Below are 22,211 nucleotides of genomic sequence, written 5' to 3' on the forward strand. Positions count from 1 at the left end.
GAATCATGACCTGAGCTGAAGGCAGAGGCTTTAACCCACTGAGCCACCCAGGTGCCCCTCTTGTTCTTTAATATTTGCCACTCTATATTTGGCTCTCTCTTCTACTCTGGCTTCCTTCATTGCCACATTGTCTCGTTACTCATTTATGTTTCTTTTCTTCTCCTTATTTGCCTTGTGAAATTTTATGACCTTTCACCTTCATTGGGCTGGACATTTCAAACTTCAGTCTCTGGTGCTGGTGTTACTTGCATGGTGTCTCCAGTGAGGTTAAGAACAGGTTTGCTGTGTGTGTGTGTGTGTGTGTGTGTACATGTGCAACAGAAGATATTTTTTATATTTATCTGTCAATGTGCACTTAGCAGAATATAGGAAAAGAAAATGGACCAGGGAACGTTAGAAAAGCAAAGAATTAATTGTTCACTAATAAAAGGTTGAATCATAGGCGAAAGGGAAGAGATTACTCTAGAGAATCAGGGAAATAATTAGGTCCAGGGAGGCAGAAAGTCTGATCCAGATGGTGGGAGCTCCAGGGGAGGGTAAATCATGCATCAGGGAGAGATGAGAGGGAGGAAGGAGGATATGAAATGGGCTGGTGTCCAACAGTTCTATGCCAGGGTGGTAGGAATGTAAAAGGAAATACTTTCACAGAGCTCCAAAACTGAGCTCCGCTCCCAGATATATTTTAATAAAAATAGTCATGGTATTGCAGGGTCTGGAGAACTGATCCATTTAGAGTATTTTCTGAACTACATGTCTACATATTCCTGTATCTTTGCTAGATTTATTTAATGTGACTTGGTCTTGTTCCAGCCAAAGATTCTGTAAGTTTTTTGAGGTCAGGGATCATGTTTTATTTTCTTCCAAAGCTCCTAGCACAGTGCTGAGATCATGATATAGTTCATTAAATACTTGATAACAGATTTAGCAATTAATACTTGTTAATGGAAAAGGGAAAATAGCAAATCTGCCCTTTGAAATTAGCACAAATTCTTGCTTAGAGGTTTCTAAGAGCCTTTTTGTCAATAGAAACAATAAGAAAACCAGAGAAGTAAGTCCATAGGTTCTTAGCTACCTTGAGGGAACCCATGTCATGTATGGAGAGTGATGATCTCTCCCCATAACCCCTTCCCCCAAACACATGTATGGGGACAGACAAAATGAGATGAACTGAAGCAGTTTGTTGTGTTGAGAGAACCCTCTGTCTACATGTTCTAATCCAAATATCAGTTAACAGAATGTTTGCCAACTACAGATACTTGATACATGGGTTAGTAGGGAATCAATTTTGCATATCAGAACTTTAAAGGAATCTTAAAATTGCCAGTTCAAATAGGCCATTTAGTGGTTTCTTGTCTCCTCTCCCCACCCCCTTTATAAATGTTGAGCCATATGTTTGAGAATATACAGCTGTCCTTGTTCAGAATAGCCCAAAATAGCTAGATTCCCCTGCACTTCTTTGGGTGCTAAATGTATTTACATTCAAAATGCATGTGGGATGTGCCTGATTTTACGTAGTTTCTTCCCCTGACTGTCAGCAACTTTTCTATAACCTTTACTTAGTTCAACTAACTAACCTCAACTTTGAGTGTAGTTCCATCCATCACTACATCGTCTCAGGTGTTCCATCTTCCTGTCATTTTCTTTTCCATAATTAAAAAGTTCCCCATGATGGATATGACAAACTCTTTTAGAAGCCGCGTGTAGTGCTGGATGAGGTTATTTTGGTATGCAGATATTCTCAACAACCTTTGAAGTGAACAGAGACATGCTATTCCACACATGGGCCAGAGATCCTCTTCAGTTTTCACTCGCCTAAAATAAACATGGTAAAGCATGACAAAGCATTGTGAAGAATGAAGGCCCTTCTCTTTTCTGATACTTCATTGGCTCAATGAACCAAGATATTTCAAATGAATACTTGTCTTTCTCCCAAATGGTTTCCTAGTGAAGTCAGGCTCCAAGGACTAAGCTAATTAAGTGGGAAATAAATGATTGGCTCAGGCTCATTGAAAAAATAGGAGTCCTGTGAAATCTCAACTTTGGGAGATTACCTGAGATGATGTCATGCCATGGGAATTCTGAGGGGATGCTCTGGATATGGGAGCTTTTTTTGTCTTGTTATCTTGTGGAAAGGATAGGTATCTTGTGGAAAGGCTAGGTCTCATGATTCGACTTATTTCTTCACAATAATTGACTCGAAATGGTCACATGGTCACATAATGATCCATTTAGCTTAGATTGCTTGAGGATGGGGATGTAATAGACATGAAAAATATATAAAATGATCTTTTGATAGAAGTCAAAGAAATATCTGCCAGTGTCTAGTCTGTCTATTTTATTGGCTCCTATGTTGTTTCCCATCTGAACGCACTGGGGGTCTCCTCTCAACACTAGACTCTTGTCTTTGCTGATCCAAGTGCTGACCTTTGGTGTGAGCTCAAACCTCTCTTTCTCTACGGTCTTTTCCCACCTTGTCCCCAATTGTTCATTATTATTCTCCCCTAAATACTTATAGCCCTATTATCCTGAGTGTTGCCCTGACACTTGGCTTTTATGATAACCTATCACCTATCACTAATTGTTTACCAAGGTACATAGTGGTGTACACAAATCTTGTGTAGATGTCCATCACCTGGATCAAGATATGGAATGTTTCCATCCCCTATGAAGGTATCAGCCCTATCTTCCCTTATTTGTTCTCTAATAAGAACTGTGAAAATTCTAGGGGCAGAGATCAGGGTTAGGTGAAGACAGATGGTGTACTCAAAAGGTTTGACTGAAATAATTTAATGAAGGGCCTATCTACAGAAGTTTGGGAGTCAGAAGGAATCATGAGTCACTTAGAGACTAATAAGAGTTGGAATTGATTCCTAGCCCTAGGTCTGAAGGAGAAGGGGGATTTTTACTTGTTGTGGGGGCCTGGTGAGAGCTCAAGCCTCGGCAGAAGAGAAATGAACCCCGGACAGCAGCTGTAGTCTATAGAATCACAACCACTGCCTGAAGCCAGGCCAGGTGGGGAGGGAGTTGGGAGATAAAGACCCTCCCTCTGTACAGGCAGCCCTTGGATCTCTTGCTGGCCTTCCACTAGCCAAACCCAACTATAAACCAGAAGGGAAGGGGATCCAAGGATGCAGTCTATAGAGGTCAACCTCCCCAGGAACAAAGCATGGAAGAGAAAGGTGGTGAATGGATTTGGGGGTATAAGGAATAAACATAATGATCAGCAAAGACCATGTTATGCCTCTATGTCCATTATGGCACTTGGTATATTGTTTGGTTTAGAGGGAATGATCGATTTGTTGCTTGAACTGTTAATCAATTATAGACAGGTAATTGCTTTTATTGAAAATTGTAGGTCAGCAAGAGTAACTTCTTAATTTCTTAAGAGAAATAAGGGGCTGCGCCTGGGTGGTTCAGTCAGTTAAATGTCTGACTCTTGATCTCAGTTCTCAGATATTCATCTCAGGGTTGTGAATTTAAGGCCCAGAAGGGAACCTACTTGAAAAGGAGAAAAGAAAAGAAATGGGAAAAAAAAAAAAAAAAAAGAAATGGGCATTGCCAGCTGTAATTCAAGGCCCAGAAGGGAGCCTACTTGGAAAAAAAAAAAAAAAAGAAAGAAAGAAAGAAAGAAATGAGAGTTGCTAGCTGAGAGTTCAAAATTCTGTTTGGAATCCTTAGATTTGCAAAAGTAAAAAGGTGAAAGGGTGGCTCTTCTCCAAAATGGTGCTACTCATTGAAACAACTTAGAGTTTCAATGTAGCTTTTGTGCCACCAGTGTTAAAATCACTCAAGTTATTAAAAGCTTGTTAATACAATTGTTGTAGTAGCCCTCTTTCCTGTAATTAAGTGAAAATATCTTACATGATATTTTGGGAGAAATTTCATGACTTAGATATCTTAGTGTTGAGCTAGTGGCATCCCAGTGTTGTAACAGGGCAAGTATGGCCCCCGGCTTACTGTGGGGTTTTGGTGGAAAAGCATTTAAATCTGTGTCTCCACAAAATAAGGAACATAGCATCATTTAATGGGAAATATTTCTTGTAGAATTTTTGTTCATCTTCAGGAAAAGTTTTTCACTGGTGTCATATAAATGCAAATCTTCTCCTGTGCATATACTTAATCAGTATTTACTAAAGAGCATTAAGTGATACATTTTGTCCAAAATATAAATTAAACTCTTGGCAGACTTTAACATGTTTTGGAAATAGAACGATCTGTTGGAGGCTTCCATTTCATTTCAAAGGAAAGCAGAACAAATCAGAATCCTGGAAGATTAAACCACCCAGGAGTCCTGCCAAGCCTAGGTGAAGCTTTTGTGAATCTGGACTCCCTTACATCTTATTTCCTATTCATTTGTTCCAAGGAAATCTAACTTGTCAGGAGGCTTGAAGATAATGACTATCCCTGGGAGTGTCTTGTGCTGAGTTTCATGATGTCTTAACTGAAACAACTGGTTAATAAAGGAGCCAGATGGCATCTTTACAGTTAACCCATGGAGGGAAAGCTGTGATTGGTTCCGTGAACACCTAGTTCACATTGGGGTGTTTTGCTTGACCTGTTGCTGCTCTCATTGCAGTGTTGCCCATTTGCTGTTGTGAACCACAGTTTAACTTTTTCTCCCCATCATCAGTCTCCTAAAAAGATTACCTCCTCAGCTGACAAGTCATCTGCCTTCAGACATCTTCCTGTCATCTCTGTCTGTTTTGACCTTAGTCCATGCTCTGACTTCTATTTGCTTTCATCCCACCATGTTCTCCTTGGCTCTACTGTTCTGATAACCTGTTTGGTGCCTCCTTCTCTGGTTCAGTTCTGGTCTTCGCCTCCTTGGACACAGACCTTGTGTTGGCCATTCCATTCCATGCACTTAGAAAAGCTTACATGTCTTCATCTGATGTCTCACTAGGGAAAGAATATAAGACAAGACTTTTATTTTTTTAAAAACCACTATGCAAGCTGTTTCATTAGATTAATTTAGGAGAAACATTTGAGATTTTGCAACAGAGATTGAGAATTCTGCTATGGTAGCTGATCTACTGAAGAATTATTTCTTTATTCTTAGCTTTACATGGAATTTATTGAGAGAGGGGGAGATGGAAGGCCAGAAGAGGGAAGGGAAGTAGGGAAAAAAGAGGGGGGGATAGAGAAAAAGAATGCTACCTGTGGTGAAGCACTGAGTAAAGAGTATTATATTCTTCCCAGCTCAGTGTGTTCCTGGGCTCCATTGTCTGGCTCAGGAAAGGCAAATACGGTGAAATAATAATCTAAGAAAAACCCAAGGAGGCAAATATTTTTGGAAAGTTTCATGCATTTAGGCAACTGCTACTGATGCTCTCTGCCATGGTTGCCCTGTGTTACTGCGAACAAATGATAGAACTGACTCTACAGTTGATGAATAGTAGCTGATAATTCCCCCTTATGAGGGGCTCACAGGACTTGGAGACCACGTCAGGTTAAATTCTCTGACATGTAACAGAAATGATCAGCTTATAGCCACCTGCAGAAGTGCTTTGTGTAATCATTACTCATAAAATGAAGACTTCCTCAAATCTTCAAAAGGTACAAGGATCCTAATAAGACACCTTGAAGAAGAAATGATTGGAGTAACTGAGATCTGGATTTGTCTCAGTTGTATTTAAGTTGTTTGGCCAAAGTAATACTCTATGGGTGACAGACTGGAATTTTCTGAGCTCTCTGCGGTTTCTATATTGAAATTTTGGTGAATAGTAACTAGGGTAGAGGGGACTCTAAGGATGGTGGGCACAACTGTCCTGATAATGGGAAAGGGGAATTGATCAGGCTGCTGTAGCATGATAACATCTGCTTTTTTTCATTCTATTTCTAAAATCACCAGGAAGACTTTTGATCTGTAATCTGATTTCCTGTATAGTTCTACCTACTAGAAGGGAATATACAGACAGTTGGACTAAGCCCTGTGTGTCTTAGATCTAAACAAGGTGATATTTTGGTTTACTAAATCAGACTCTGGATTTTCTGTGTATGAATCTGACACCAGAGATGCAGTGTCTCCTGGCAAGTTTGAAAACTGGGCAGTGAGATCCCAAAAGGACTTTTGTGGGGTGACAGGGACATATGTATATTTACACAGGAAGAAAGCTCATGTCTTTTTCTTTTTCTTTTCTTTCCTTTCTTTCTTTCTTTCTTTTTTTTTTTTTTAATTCTCACTGGGGAACTGACACAGGAAGTTGAAGATCTACTGATATTATTATTGAAGCTGAGACCATACCTGGGCCTGGAGTGACCCTTTCCAGACACAGACACAGGAGAGTCTGTGCCTAAAGCCATCAGTGACTCTCTCATCACATCTTTTATCTGAAGTAGATTGTACCCTTCTGGGAATCCAGAGGACTTGATTCAGTCTTTTAAAGGTAGTAAATTATTCCATTGCCCTGGAGCAAAATTTTATAGAACTGTCCCCACAAACTCAGTGATTTCTGCTAGTGTCTTTTGTAGAAGTGACTACTAGTGACCTGTCACTACTTATGTTAAGTGCTTATGTTAAATGCCTGGCTGGCTCAGTAGGAAGAACGTATACCTCTTGATCTCAGGTTCATGAGTTTGAGCCCCACAATGGGTGTAGAGATTGTTTAAAAATAAATAAATAACTTAAAAAATGCAAACTATTTTGTTAAAGTTAGAAACATTTTAGAACACGAAAGAAGAGACACAGAGACTGAAGAAAATGGGAAAGGGAAAAACATGTGGTAGGGAAAGTCTCTCCATTTCATTTCATATCTACTCTGTGTGACATTTTGCTCTATAGCTTTGAGAAATTAACAAAGACAGAGGCATTTCAGTTTATGATTTGATTTTTTTTAAAACATGGAATTTAGAAGAGAAGGGAAAAAAGAAACTTAAAATTCTTGTTTTATATTTGTGAAAAGCAGCCTTGTTAGAAGGTAATCATATTAAATGCCTCAAACTCTAGACCCATGAGGAAAAATAATAATTAATAATAGTTTTTTAAGAACTTGAGATTGAGACACAGAAATTAGAAAATGGGTTGGGTAAGAAACACTGGTAATAAGTTCAGACAATTCTAGTGTGCTGAGCACATGCTGACTGACAGGAGGTAAGCTCAGTTAAGACAGAGAGAGGAGAATGGAGCATGCATTCTAGAATGGCAGAGAAGAGAAAGAGAGCCATATTTCAAGCTTAACGGCCCAGCAAAGCCACATTTGTGCATGTGCAGAGTGATCTGTTTTTCAAACACAGACCCAATGACTTTCTAGGCTAAAAGACTAAGACATTTTACTGGAAAAATATAAAATCAACAACAACAACAGAATGTAAGGCAGCAATCCAGAACGTTTATCCTTCTTTGGAAGTAATTCAGATTCTGAGCTTGGCTTTCTGAAAGGATACATTTATAAGCGAAATGAGTGGAAAAAGAGGTTCACCTAAACTAAATAAATCTGAGACTTAGAGATTTTTATAATTGAAAGATCATCTTTTACTGTGGAAGTTTAAAATGTGAATGTCTGTAAACTTTTAACCCTTTCAAGAGGCATTCAAGTTTCTTGGAATAAAAAGTAGCACAAGGAATGGCAAAAGCTATGGAATTATGGTCATTTTGACCTTTTTTTTGTTTGTTCCTTAAAAAAAATGTTCCCTGAGGAGCCAGAGTCATTTCCTGCATGTGGTCTTTCCAGGCAGGTTTAGCTTGCTGCTTCCCCTCTGAGGCAGTGTGGAAAGTGAACTGTGGAATCATGACACTTTTCAAGTCAAATGCAAACAATTCCACCTTAAAATAGCAGAACTCACCTTAAGCCAGCTTTTGGCAGCCTGCCGGAGAGGGGCATGGAAGTTCTATTTTAATCAAAAGGATGTATATTCTTTAGGCAGGCTGTGGAAAGAAAGGCTGGGAAAAGACTTTTTATTGATTCTTTTTATTTCTCCTCTTCAACCCTCCCCGCCTCCAGTTCTAACAAACACATTTAAAATTTACTGGCAGACAGGTGTTTGTTTTTGTTTGTTTTTTTGTTTTTCTTTCCTTTTCTTAAACCTGTTGGAATAAAAACTATTCCCTTTTCACGGGCCCCATCATTTGGGAGCATCCTAAGGGGGCTGCCAGCGGCCTGCTGACATTACTTTTACCTTGGCAAAATGGGACGCAGGCAACCTTAGCTGAGCAAATATCCCTGGAGACCAGGGAATAGTGAAGTGCCCTGGGCAGAATGCGAGGCTGTTTTCCTGGAGGCTGGATGGGAGCTGTCCAGGTTCAGCTTGGGGATTACAGGTGCTCTGGTTTTAAGAGATAACGATGCTAAAAAATCAAACAGCCCTATCCCTTAGCGATGGCAGTAGTGACAGGAGCTATAAAGGGTGTCTGTAATTGCACATAATTTTTACTGCTGAAGCAAGTAAGAAGGAACTAGAGGGATGCATGAGGTTTGAGTACATCAACACATGTCGGCCGTAATCAGTAATGCCAGCAATTATCGTTGAAGACAGAGGACCACTGGACAGCAGAGACATCATGTTATGAGTATTAAAAATAATCTTTATAATCTTCGGGAACCGAAATGTACAGGAGGAGCAGTTGATCACTTTAACAGACATAACACACGTCTTTTTTATATGCTAAACAGAGGTGCACCTGACAGCACCAGGCAACAGATCCATCCAACTTTCAGACCTGATTCTTTGGCTTTAATGGACTCTTTTAACCAGTTTTGAATGAATGTTAACATTTAAAATTTAGGAGTTGCCATGTAAATCTGGCATTTCATTTTCTCTTGAAAGATTGGTTATCTGATACACAGGGTGTATATTTCCAAAAGAAAATGGTTGTCTCTCTTTGGATTGTAGGTATCCCATGAGAGAAGATGAGGCAAGCCTTGCCTTCCTGCTTAGGGGAACTTTCTGGCTTAGGTAGGCTTCTGAGTGTACAGTCACTGGAGCATATGCATGGCAGCACGATTAGCAAGTAGCTCCTGAGAGTCCTCTACCCACGTGCAGACTCAGTGATGGTACTTTCCAGTCAGAAATTTTCCGTAGCTCTCCTCTGCTGACACAATAAGGTCCAAATGCTTAGCCTGAAATAAAATCTCCCCACCTTTTGCTACCACTGACTAATTCTAGGTTCCCACACTCCTCCCACAGACAGAAGTCCCCTGTCTTCTCTCTTTACTGGTTCATTCTTCCCTTTACCCTCTTTACCCTTCTTCCCTTTACCCTCCCCTCTGCGTTGATGTTGTTGATGACCCCTCCTTCCATGTATTTGGCTGTGGAAAGCCTCCCCCTCGGCCAGGCTCATCTTCCTCAAATTCTTTGTGAGGAAAGGTGTGTTTCTTTCTTTCTCTCCTTCCCTTCTTTCTTTCTTAAATTTCCATCCTGTTCTCAGGCCTACAAAGCCCAAGTTGTAATTTTTTTTATGAGACGTAGCAGACATAATTTTTACTTTATCAATGGCTATACAAGTTTTTAAATGCTTACTCTGAATTTATTTCTGAATTTATTTCATACATAACCAGCACTTGAGCCACACTTTGAGTAGCTTTTCTTAGATGTCAGCAGGTGAATTAATCTCCTTGTTACCTGCATTTGCAGAAAAACTGTGTCTATACCTTTACCACAGCAAAACAGTGTTAAAGCTTTCTACCTATTCCATTTTAAACTTCAGGAGGACAAGAGTTCTGTTCAACCTGTCCCCTCTGGGTTTGTTTGTGAATGGAAGGAACACAGTTAATGCTGAATTTTCAGGGCTGTTGCCGGGAGACATTGGAGGTGGTGTGGAAGGACTCAGAACCATTTAGCCCTCAAGGAGCTTATGATAGAGGACTAACCTGTATTAAGCAACAGTAAATAATACACAATAAATAAGTACTGAAGTTTGTGGTACATCTTATGAAAATATTACAGGTAAAAAGCAAATGAGCAATAGTGCTCAATGAACTAGTCAGAAGATTGCATGCTAGAACTTGAGAGAGACCTTCTCATTAAAGATGGCAGCTCCTAAGTGGCCCCACATCTGGGCAAGGCACTCTGTGCTTGTTTGCACCTCTTTAAAGCCTGGGTCGGATTAGAGGAATTACCTGATCTCTATTACTGTACAGTTCTAAAACAGAAGTGCCAACACTGTGTGTCTACTATGTATATAGCTGGTAGAATATAGAATGCATATATCCTTTCTCTTTTCTTAGTCTGCCATTAGGTGAAAATCCAACGTTGACCTATTTCTTTGTAACACAATCTCTAACACAAATGACAATCCAGATGCCAATTTATCACCCACTCATGTTAATTAATGTTCACTCTAATCAACTATATTGAAGATGTTAAAGATTGAGATTGAATTAAACCAACTCCCATGATAACAGGATTTGAGTGGTTATGTCTTTGGCCATCCCTATATTTCTCTTGGTTTTACTGCCAGAGAGGTTGTTGAAACATAGGCCTGAGGAAGCCCACCTCCAAGATCTGTACAGAACCAATCAACCCAGAGAGTCTTTAGTTTTTGTCTCTTATTTGACCCTCTTCCAGATACAGTGAATCTAGTTGTCTGAAATGGCTGAGCCAGGAGAAGTAAGCGCAGCTGTGTTTGGATACCTCCTTTTTCTCCCTTGGCTATGACCCAGGAAAATGGACCCACTCTTTCACAGTTGCACAAAACACTTCATTATCATATATTTGAGGATGCTGGCCAGGGCAATGGCAGGCCAGTCAGCAGGCTGGAAAGTCAGAAGTGTGTGTGTTTATTTTCCTCTCCTTCCCCCACTGAGCTGTTGGAACTGGTATAGAAAGAGATTAGAAAGACACAGCTGTCCCTTTGGGACACTGAGAGCCTGGGAAGGGTGGGTTCCGAAGAATGTTTGCATAGGCATTTGATAATCATAATAAAAAGACCATTAGAGGCTCATTGGTTAAAAAGCCATCACAGAGGTTAATTACAAGCATGCCTTGGAGATATTGGGGATTTGATTAAAGACTGCCATAATAAAGCAAATATCACAATAAAGTCAAATGAATTTTTTGGTTTCCCCACATATATAAAAGTTACATTTACACTGTAGTCTTTTAAGTGATCAATAGCATTATGCCTAAAATAATGTACAGACCTTAATTAAAAAATACTCGATTGTTAAAATAAAAAAAAAAGTTCCCATCATATGATCTTCCAGTGAGTCATAATCTTTTTGCTGGTGGAGGGTCTGGCCTGGATGTTGCTGGCTGCTGACTGATCAGGGTGGTGGTTGCTGAAGGCTGGACTGGCTGTGGCAAGTTCTTAAAATAAGACAACAATGAAGTTTTCCACATCAGACTCTTCCTTTCACAAAGGATTTCTCTGTAGCAGTGCCATGATATTTGGGAGCATTTTACAGACAGTAGACCTTCTCAAAATTGGAGTTGGTCCTCTCAAACCTGTTGTTGCTTTATCAACTAAGTTTATGTAACATTCTAAATCCTTTGTTGTCTTTTCAACAGTCTTCATAGCGTCTTCCTCAGGAGTAGATTTCATCTCAAGAAGCCATTTTCTTTGCTCATCCATAAGATTTTTTCAAGTTTTGTCATGAGATCTCAGCAATTCAGTTTCATCTTCAGGTTCCACTTCTAATTCAAGTTCTCTTACTACTTGTACCTCATCTGCAGTGACTTCCTCCACTGAAGTTTTGATCCCCTCAAGCTCATCCAGGAGGGTTAGAATCTATTTCCTCTAAACTCTTCTTAATTTTGATATTTTCATCTCTTCCCATGAATCACCAATGTTCTTAATGGCATCTAGAATTGTGAATCCTTTCCAGAAGGTTTTCACCTTACTTTGTCCAGATCCACTGGAGAAATCACTGTTTATGGCAGCTACAGCCTTATGTGAAATGTATTTCTTAAGTAATAAGACCTAAGGTCAAAACTGCTCCTTGATCCATGGGCTGCAGAGTGGATGTTGTGTTAGCAGGCATGAAAGCAACATCAGTCTCATTGCCCATCTGCATCAGAGCTCCTGCGTGAGCAGGTACATTGTCAATAAACAGTAATTTGAAAGGAATCCTTTTTTTTTTTCTGAGCAATAGGTCTCAACAGTGGCTTTAAAATATTCAGTAAGTCTTGTTGTAAACAGATGTGTCGTCATCCGGGCTTTGTTCCATTTATAGAACACAGGTGGACTAGATTTAGCATCATTCTTAAAGGCTCTAGGATTTTCAAAATGGTGAACGAGCACTGACTTCAACTTCCAATCACCAGCTGCAAGAGAGCTTAATGACAGTCAGCTTCTTCTTTGAAACTTTGGAGCCAGGCATTGATTTCTCCTTTCTAGCGATCAAAGTCCTAGATGGCATCTTCTTCCAATATAAGACTGTCTTGTTTACATTGAAAATCTGTTGTTTAGTGTTGCTACCTCCATTAGTTATCTTAGCTAGATCTTCTAGAGAACTTGCAGCAGCTTCCACATAAGCACTTGCTGCTTTACCTTGCAGTTTTATGTTCTGGAGATAGCTTTTTCCCTCCAACTTCATGAACCAACCTCTGCAAGCGTTATACTTGTCCTCTGCAACTTCCTAGCCTTTCTCAGCCTTTATAGAATTGAAGAGTTAGGGTGTTGCTCTGGATCAGGCTCTGGCTAAGGGAATATTAGAGCTGGTTTGATTTTCTATCCAGGCCACTCAGACTTTTTCCATATCAGCAATAAGGCTGTGTTTTGCTTTCTCATCTTGTCTGTGTTTGCTGAAGTAGCACTTTTAATTTCCTTTAAAAACTATTCCTTTTTTAAAATTTTTTTTTCAGTGTTCCAAAATTCATTGTTTATGCACCATATCCAATGCTCCATGCAATACATGCCCTTCATAGTACCCACCACCAGGCTTACCCGACCCCCAGCCCCCTTCCCTCCAAAACCTCAGTTTGTTTCTCAGAGTCCACAGTCTCTCATGGGTTGTCTCCCCCTCTGATTTCCTCCAACTCATTTCTCCTCTCCATCTCCCAGTGTCCTCCATGTTATTCCTTATGCTCCACAAGTAAGTGAAACCATATGATAACTGACTCTCTGCTTGACTTATTTCACTGAGCATAATCTCCTCCAGTCCCGTCCCTGTTGATATAAAAGTTGGGTATTCATCCTTTCTGATGGAGGCATAATACTCCATTGTATATATGGACCATATCTTCTTTATCCATTCATCTGTTGAAGGACTTCTTGGTTCTTTCCACAGTTTGGCGACTATGGCCATTGCTGCTATAAACATTGGGGTACAGATGGCCCTTCTTTCCACTACATTTGTATCTTTTCCTTTGTCTTCACAATGTGGATAACCATTTGGTACAAGAGGCCTAGCTTTTGGCTCATTTCAGCTTTTGACATGCCTTCCTCACTCAGCTTACTCATTTCTAGTTTTTAGTTTAAGGTGAGAGATGTGTGACTCTTCCTTTCACTTGAGCATTTGAAGGCCACTGTAGGGTTATTAACTGGCCTGATTTCAATATTGTTGTGTCTCAGGAAGCAGGGAGGCCCAGGGAGAGGAGAGGGAGATGAGGGAATGGCTGGAGCAGTCAGAACACACATACCATTTTTTAAGTTTGCCATTTTATAGGAGTGTGGCTCATGACCCCATATAACAATTACAATAGTAACAGCAGTGATCACTGATCACAGATCACCATAATAAATGTGATAATTATGACATGTTTGAAGTACTGTGAGAACTACCAAAATGTGACACAGAGACACGAAGTGAGCAAATGCTATTGGGAAAATGGTGCTGATAGATTTGCTCAACACAGGGTTGCCACAAGCTTTCAATTTGTAAAAAATGAAAAAATTAAAAACAAAGTATTTTCAAAGTACAATAAAGTGAAGCACAATCCAATAAGGTATAGTTGAACAACTTAGATACTTACTTTTGAAAGGGGGCCAAAATAGGCAAATACATGAAGTGCTTGTCATTTATGTTTGGCCTTGGAGCTGAATTACAGTGTGAAAATCAAATTAATTCCTTCACTATAAATGTGCTTTGTAAAACCATAAAGTGCCATGTACGTATGTGCAGTGTTTTCAATGCATAAAGCTATGTCTTAGTCTCAATGTTTATTTTATTTTTTTTTATTTAATTTCTTTTCACCATAACAATTCATTGTTTATGCACCACACCTAGTGCTCCATGCAATACGTGCCCTCCATAATACCCACCACTAGGCTTTAATGTTTATTTTTAACTTTAGGAAGAAAGATGGTTGAAGTCATTTTTTTTTTTTTTAAGATTTTATTTATTTATTTGACAAAGAGCACAAGCAGGGAGAGCAGCAGGCAGAGGGAGAGAGAGAGAGAGAGAGAGAAGCAGGTCCCTACTGAGTATCCAATGCGGGGCTCAATCCCAGGACCCTGGGATCATGACCTGAGCAGAAGGCAGACGCTTAACCGACTAAGACACCCAGACATCCCTGTTTAAGTCATTTTAGGAAAAGCGAACACACTGTGGGATGTATAAATTCTGGTATGTCTCTTAAACAACACATATGTTTTATTCAGTGGTCCTATCTCGGTGATCTTCTACCTGACAATTATTGGGGACAATAAGGTTAGTATAATCAATAACACACTTTTAGGACCCATGGTTCACATGCTGTTCTTACACGGTACTAATTCATTTTACCTCTGCGAATGCTATCTGTTATGGTACCTATTTTACAGATGAGGAAACTAAGTCTCAGGTTAGTGGTATCTTAGACTTGGTGGTAGTAACGGAACCATAGGTTTCAATGAAATTGTGTGAGAATGCGGAAGGAAACTGAGGAGAATGTTACTGAAGAAGCAATATCAGAGTTGGTTTGTGAAAATTGAGTAGGAGTTTTCTAGATGAAAGAGGAGGAAAGTATGTTAAAATGATGGCATTGTCACTGAAAACATTTGTGGAGACTGTTCTTATTTACATATTTTAAAATTGCCTTCAAAGTATATGACACATTTTCAACATCTTCAATTGTGGCAAATCTTTGAATTTGAAGGTATATCCAAATGTTGGAAAATATGAAAAATCATTCAGATTCAAGTTTGGTAAATAAAGCCAGTCTTTTATTATTATCAGCAGATCACTTAAATAATACTATGTTTTGTGGACAATTTATATATAAATAAGCTCTAAGGCTAATTCCAAAAAAGTTTTTTGAGCCTACCTTGCAGTCAGATGGCTAAATAATAGGAATACGAATCTATGTGTGTGAATGAGAAACTAACTTCATTTCTTTCTTTTTTCTTTCTTTTTTAATTTTTTTTAAGATTTTATGTATTTGACAGAGTGAGAAATTGCAAGTAGGCAGAGAGGCAGGCAGTGAGAGAGAGGGAAACAGGCTCCCTGCCGAACAGAGAGCCCGATGCGGGGCTCGATCCCAGGACCCTGAGATCATGACCTGAGCCGAAGGCAGAGGCTTTAACCCACTGAGCCACCCAGGCGCCCCCTAACTTCATTTCTTAAATAGAATATAAATATCCAACATATTTGTCCCTTGTGCCTCCAGGAATCTGTGTATGCAGAGATTCCATCTATAATTTTACTCTGCATTAGAGATGGCTCTGAGGCCTACAGGCTGTGAGATCCCTGTAGGTCATCTGTATCCTCAGAAAGTGGCTTTTTGTCTTTGGAGGAGTAACTTCTTGATAAATGCTTATGTAAAGGAGTTGGATTAAATAAGTGGATTTTGATCATCCCATAGATCGAGACATCGGAATGATTGCAAAGAGATGATTCCTCTTTATAAGCACACTTCATAGGCAAAGTGGGAACGTGCTTATGAGGCTACAGAATTCAGACTCCTGTTTCCACGTTGGTTTTGAATAGTGGATGGGTTCACTACACCACTAGATTTCATGGGTTTAATCTGTTCTTGGTAAAGTTAATTTAGGAAAAAGTTGCCTTGAAAACAATTCAGATGGAAAAAAAATAAATTGCAGCATGTGAAGTAAATTGTGATTATATAAAATTGTGAGGTTATATCCAACTTGATTTTAACATTCAGGAGAGGAACGTGTGTTCACATAATTAGTTTTGGTTTAAGCGTCTAAATGGACTTAAATATGACCCAGGGTGGAAATGAGCAGATAGAGTGTTTTAGACAATAAAGCACTGTGCAAAACACCATGATACTCAATGACCTCCTCCATTTTGTCCAAATCCCACATACTCTTGAAAATACAGCTTTCATTCTACCTCTTTCTTCAAGTCTGTCCTGAGTTCTTCACTGTAATAACATATTTCTTCTCTGAACACCCAGAGCATCTCATCTTACCTTTCCTGTGGTATGTAACTCTGTCCATCTTGTTATCATTTATTTTTATGTATCTTCTTCTCCTATCACCATATATCATGTCCCATTAGTTCAAGGTTTATGGGTCTTCATCTTTGTTTCTTTATGTGATGTCTGACACAGGGCTGTCGTCATAATGTGTTTTCAATACATGATTGTTGAAAGATGAATTAATGATACAGCCATGATCAAGCCAAGGGGGAAACAAGCAGCTCCTTCTTAGGATACAAGAGACAGATTTTTTTTTTGCCTCACAAACATGCAGTCATGCAGGTCTAGAGCTAGAAATGAAATGTAGTTTTATTTTTGTTGTGTTTGTTTTTTCTTAGTCAAGGCGTTTAATCTACTATGCTGATTCCTTATGCACAGATGGAACCTTATCATGCATACACGTCTCTGAAGGAAATAATTTTTGTTTAAACTTTGCCTTAGAAACTTCAAGGGAATTCAGAACAGGATTTCTTTAATGATGTAGCCATATTATATTACCAATTGCCAAGCTGAAAAGTATTTGGCAGAACTTTTGGCTTCTGAGGTTTGGGATACCTTCCAGGTAATCTGCCTCAGGATTTTGAAATACAAACAAATGAGTTCCAGTTCAAACTTTTTTTGAATTTGAGCTGCCAGATCTTTATTTCCCTCCCATCTGAACATTTTGGTACAGAAATACCAACCAAGCAGAAAGAAGATAATCAGCCAACATTTTCTGAGGTTATTAATGGCCTTGGTTTAGAAGCACAACATGAGCATGAATGGTTTAAAACTTCGTGTTTCTTAACGGTAACTGACTTCTAGTTCTTGCAATTTATTTACCAGGAGGTTTTCCCCAATTTTTATTTGGGAGAAGAGGATGAGGGTGTTCCTTCTGGCAGAATCAAAGCAGTAAGAAGATTCTGAATGTTCCTTTGTTAAGTGTTACACACTTAGCTTTGTTTTACTATTGTCTGGGAGCCAAGTGTTTTTCAAGTCACTCAACATTCTACTGAGGCGTGCTAGTCACTGAATGTGATTATAAAGCAAAGTTTAACATGCATTGAATAGAGGCATGCCTGGGAATTCTGGTGCCATGAGCACCACACCTAATGAAGAAACAGGATAATTTGGATGAATGATATAACTTCAGTCATTTCTTTTTCTTTTTCTTTTTTTTTATTTGATAAGACAGAGATCACAAGTAGGCAGAGAGGCAGGCAGAGAGAGAGGGGAAAGCAGGCTCCCCGCAGAGCAGAGAGCCCAATGTGGGGCTAGATCCCAGGACCCTGGGATTATGACCTGAGCTGAAGGCATAGGCTTTAACCCACTGAGCCACCCAGGCACCCCACTTCAGTCATTTCTATAAACCTCAGCACCAGTTCCTGATGAGTTCTGAGGGAGATAAAAATTTTTTGGAACAAAAGGTTTAAAAAAAAAAAAAATAAAAGGAGCACCCTCTCCCCCTGACCCCACACTCACAGTCCCTCACACTCTACATGCAAGAACATGTTCAGTAATGAGCATGGTCTCTGTATGATTTTTTGGCTATAACACCACTGTTCATGTCAGGGGGTGGGGGATGGGTCTGGGGAGGTGACCTAGCAAATACTCTGAAGTATGGGAAGACGAAACAGGTCTTAATTTTAAGAAATTTCTCTTACCAAGTCTTTTATTAACTTTTATTTTCTTTGATGACTATGGATTTACAATAGAAATATAGCTCTAGAATAAAATGGACATTATGGCATTGGAGAAAAATAATACACAATTCAAAAATTTCCTTCAAAGTTTCAGATGAAGTGAACTTTTCTTCTCCTTAACTTTGGCTTGGGGGAAGACCCAGGCTTCTCAGTACAGTTCAAAAAATCTAGATAAAAATAATACTTCTCAGTTTAATAACATTTTAAATTCTGTTTTTTACTTAAAATCTTTTTGGGCCATGTGGGAAGTTTTGATAGGAAAATGTATATTTTTCGGGGTTTACATAAGCTTAGTCATTTTCAGGTAACCTCACAAGCTGGCAAGAACCCTGCAGTTCAGGTCATCAGCCCCACATGTGACCTGGGTGTGACTGGGGGTAGGGGTGGGCAAGCAACCTGCCACTGGGAACAGGCCCTGGCAGGTTCTGGAACTGTCACTCAGCTCTGGCTTCACTGGCATTCCTTGCGACATCTTAGAATCCATAGATCCTTGGAAAATGGAAATAAACAACAACAAAATTTTTTTCAGGGAATTCTCATTTTTCTTCTGGCTGCTTTCTGTCCATGGGAATGCCTTATTACATTACCTGTTCCTTAACTTTCCAAAATCCTCCATCCTGCCACTTTGACGGTAAGAACGGTCTCTTTAAGACACTTGTGACCCTTGCTCTTCCCTCTGCCATCCAATGCCCAGACTCATGTCCATTCCTTAATGCAGACTGGGTATGAGATGGTGGTGTTATTTATATGAAAACAGGAATAGCCAACATGTATCACATTGTTTCTGTGTGTCATACCCTTGGCTAAGCCTGGTCACTGAACTGTCTCAGGTAGTTACTACTTTATAAGCTATATATGGTTATTTATTCCAATTTTATTCCTGAAGAGATGGAGCCACAGATTGCAAGTTCCATAGATACTATGTGGGACATTGGATTTGAATTTAGGCCCTAGTATATATAGGTTTAATAGCATTAGAGTTGAGAATATAGAGTTACCAAGTTTGAGACAATTTGAGCATAAAATAGTGACCATATGGAACTCCATGAGTCCACAATTACCCTTAAAAAAATCTCCCAAAACAAAACTTGTTTTCCACCATTGGAGATGATTATTTTTACTGACTTCTTATCTAATAATTGGTAACTTAAAATAATTAAATATTTTGCATGTTTTTCCAGAAGAAACTCTATTTCAGCAAAACTGAATAACCCCAAGTAATGAAGGAAAACTTTTCCTTATAGAGGAATGTCAGCTCCTAGTGTAGGTGGAGTCGTATGGTTGGAAAGTCACCATTTGCACCCCTTGATGGACTGATAATGCAAGCAAGAGTGCTCAGTGGATGCTGAGTCAAGGTTTGATGGGGACCATCGCCACTTGCTTCCCCAGACTGCTTGCTGATTGAAAGGAAAGTAAAAGTATCATGTCATCGCCTTGACTCCCTAGGTGTACTTGACCCCACTTTCGATAGAATGATCAGATACTTTGAAGATCCAGATGTGGCATTATGATGTAGCAATATCACCTATGAAGTATTCTTGCCAGCAGTGAATCTATTCAATCTTCACATACAACTTCCACTTCATAAAGAATACAGAAGCTAGAGGAAAAACCTAGCTAGTACCATAAGGAAGTAATTAAAAAAAAAATCCAGAAGGCATATCATTCTATAGACAACCCGTCTGGACTTTCCAATAATTAATGCCACAGTACAAAGAGTGGGGAGGAGATGTTTTAGAGTTATATAATGAGCAGTGCTATCTGTGATCTTTCAAAGGATACAGATTTGAACAAACCAGCCATAAAAAAGATACTTTTGGAACAGTTCAGAAATTTTGAACATGATATTAGGGAATTACTAATAAGTTGTGTCAAGTGTGATAATGGTACTGTGATTCCATAAGAAAATACCCTAATTTAGAGATGCACATTGAAATATTAGGGAATGAATTATTACATTATCTGTAGCTTATATTAAAATACTTCAACAATAAAAACTGAAGCAAATATGGCACAATGCTAATAATTCATAAATCTGATTGATGGCATAGATATATCTGCTCTCCTACTTTTAGTATTTTTGAAATTTTTGTAATTAGAAAGTGTAAACCCTTGGAAGAAGGGTGGCCTGGTCTGGGAGCAGAGAGCCCTGCATTCCAGTCCCGACCCTCCAGCTTACTCTTTGAGGGGCTGGGACAGGTCCCTTCCCTCCGTGCTTCAGTGCCGTCATTGGCAAACCAGCAATTATAATATCGGCGCTATACGATTGTTGTGGGAATAACATGAGTTAACACAAGTGACTTGCCTACAACAATGACTGGCATGTAGTAAGCTCTCAACAAATGTTAGCTATAATTGCTTTGTGTAGGCGGAGTCGGACAAAAATTAGGTTCGAATCCTGGCTCTTTTATTAGCTATGCTGCCCTGGGCTTTTTGCTTAACCTCACTAAAACTTTGTTTTCATTTTTAAAATGGAGGTAATAATACTGCTAAGGTTGTGGTAGGATTAATCATATAATACATATAAAGTTGCTAGCACATAGGAACTGCTTATTAGGTGATAGTAATAATGGTGACTATGCAGGCTGTCAAATAGTCACCATAGTTTCTCAGACCTCATTGCCTGACCCCAGTGCATGGCTACTATTAGAACATTCTAGCATGGTAGCTATACGGGGGAAAGCTGATGGTTTAACAAGGGGAGCATGGGATGTCCCTTTGGTCTCCACTCAATGTCCTGTCACAGGGGATGCTGTGCACTCTGGGCATATGGTTTGGCCCATGCTTCAGGTAAAGATTTCTGCTTATACAGGGCAGGTTGGAGCCTATAGGATGGGCACCATGGGCGATCAGGGCTTTTTCATAAACCTACAGTGTGGATAAGATCCAGAAGAAAGAAAGGAATGCGGTGAATTCAGGAGCCTGGCTCCTCTTTGTTTCTACTTCAGTCTCTCTTAGGACTTTGAAAGAGTCCATGAGAGTGAATGCCTTTTCATGGTGGTCATCTCTTAGTGTAGGCCTTCGCAGCCTTCAGGTGGACTGACCTCACTAGATGTTCTGTGAGGCTCGGCCCCATGCCACTATTTCTCAGTGTTGAACTTAAAAAGCTCAGAGGGTTTATGTACTCCTATGCCTTACACAGTAACATTGCCAAGGAAGACAGTGCTTATAGTACTTGATTCTTGTGGTTAGGCAGACTTTTGATGATCTCATTAGAGTAGTATGAAACTGATCATTTTCTTTTGCACTCTGAGTCTATTTTTCCCTCTTCCTTCCAAGCATCTCTCTCCATTTCCTACTTTAGACACTAAGGGTCTCATGGCTGACCTCTTTCCCCAGGATTAAATTCTGCAGACAGGGACACATGTGTTGCTAGAAATCTGTGTAAGATGCAAAGGTCTGAAAACACATCAAAGCATGTGTACAAACAATGGGAAGTAAACAGTTAAGGGTGGACAAACGTGAAGAAACGAATAGGTTTTTATGGCTCCTGAGACAGGAATGTATGCCCCAGTTCATCAACATCTTCATTTTTGTCTTCCTGGGCAGATGGCAACACTACATTTTCTAGGGAAGGCCATGCAGTAGAGTTCTGGCCAACTGAATGGGAACTGGTATGATCTGTACCATTTTAGGAATGGCCCATAAAAGTTGCCATGTGTGCTCATCACTCTTTTCTCTGCCTTTCTTTCTCATCAGCTGGCTTGAGAGTGAGAACTTTAAGGGCCAACGTGAGGTTAGAACCCCAAGAGTGAAGGTGTCTGGGTTCATGAATGACTGTGTGGAGCAGAGTACCTCCACATCATCCCACATTGGGCTGTTATGTGAGCAAGAAGTAACATTTTATTATGTCAAGTTGTGGTAATTTGGGGCTTGTTTGTTACAGAATTTAGGCTACCTAGAAAAATATATCCTTTTGACCTTGTTTTCAGCTGCTAAGTATGGCAGTGACATTACTGACTTCCTGAATTACATTTTCAGGAATATGTAATTTTTATTTTACAGTATGTAACTAATATATGTATGTAATGTATTTATTCAGTATGTATACTAAATATACAGTCATTTGTTATTCACATTATCTGAGGTTATGGTAGTCAAATTCCTCTTTATTTCAATGATTTTATACCCTAAAGGTATATATATCAGTCAGTGTTTTCCAGAGAAATAGAACCAATAGGAGACTGTCTTGTCTATCTATTAAGAGATGCTTATTTTAAGGAATTGGCTCACGTGATTTGTGAGGCTGTCAAGTCTGAAATCAGCAGGGCAGACTGACAGGGTGGA

Source organism: Lontra canadensis, unplaced genomic scaffold (assembly GCF_010015895.1).
Source record: "Lontra canadensis isolate GAN:19392208 unplaced genomic scaffold, GSC_riverotter_1.0 scaffold56, whole genome shotgun sequence".
NCBI lineage: Eukaryota > Metazoa > Chordata > Mammalia > Carnivora > Mustelidae > Lontra > Lontra canadensis.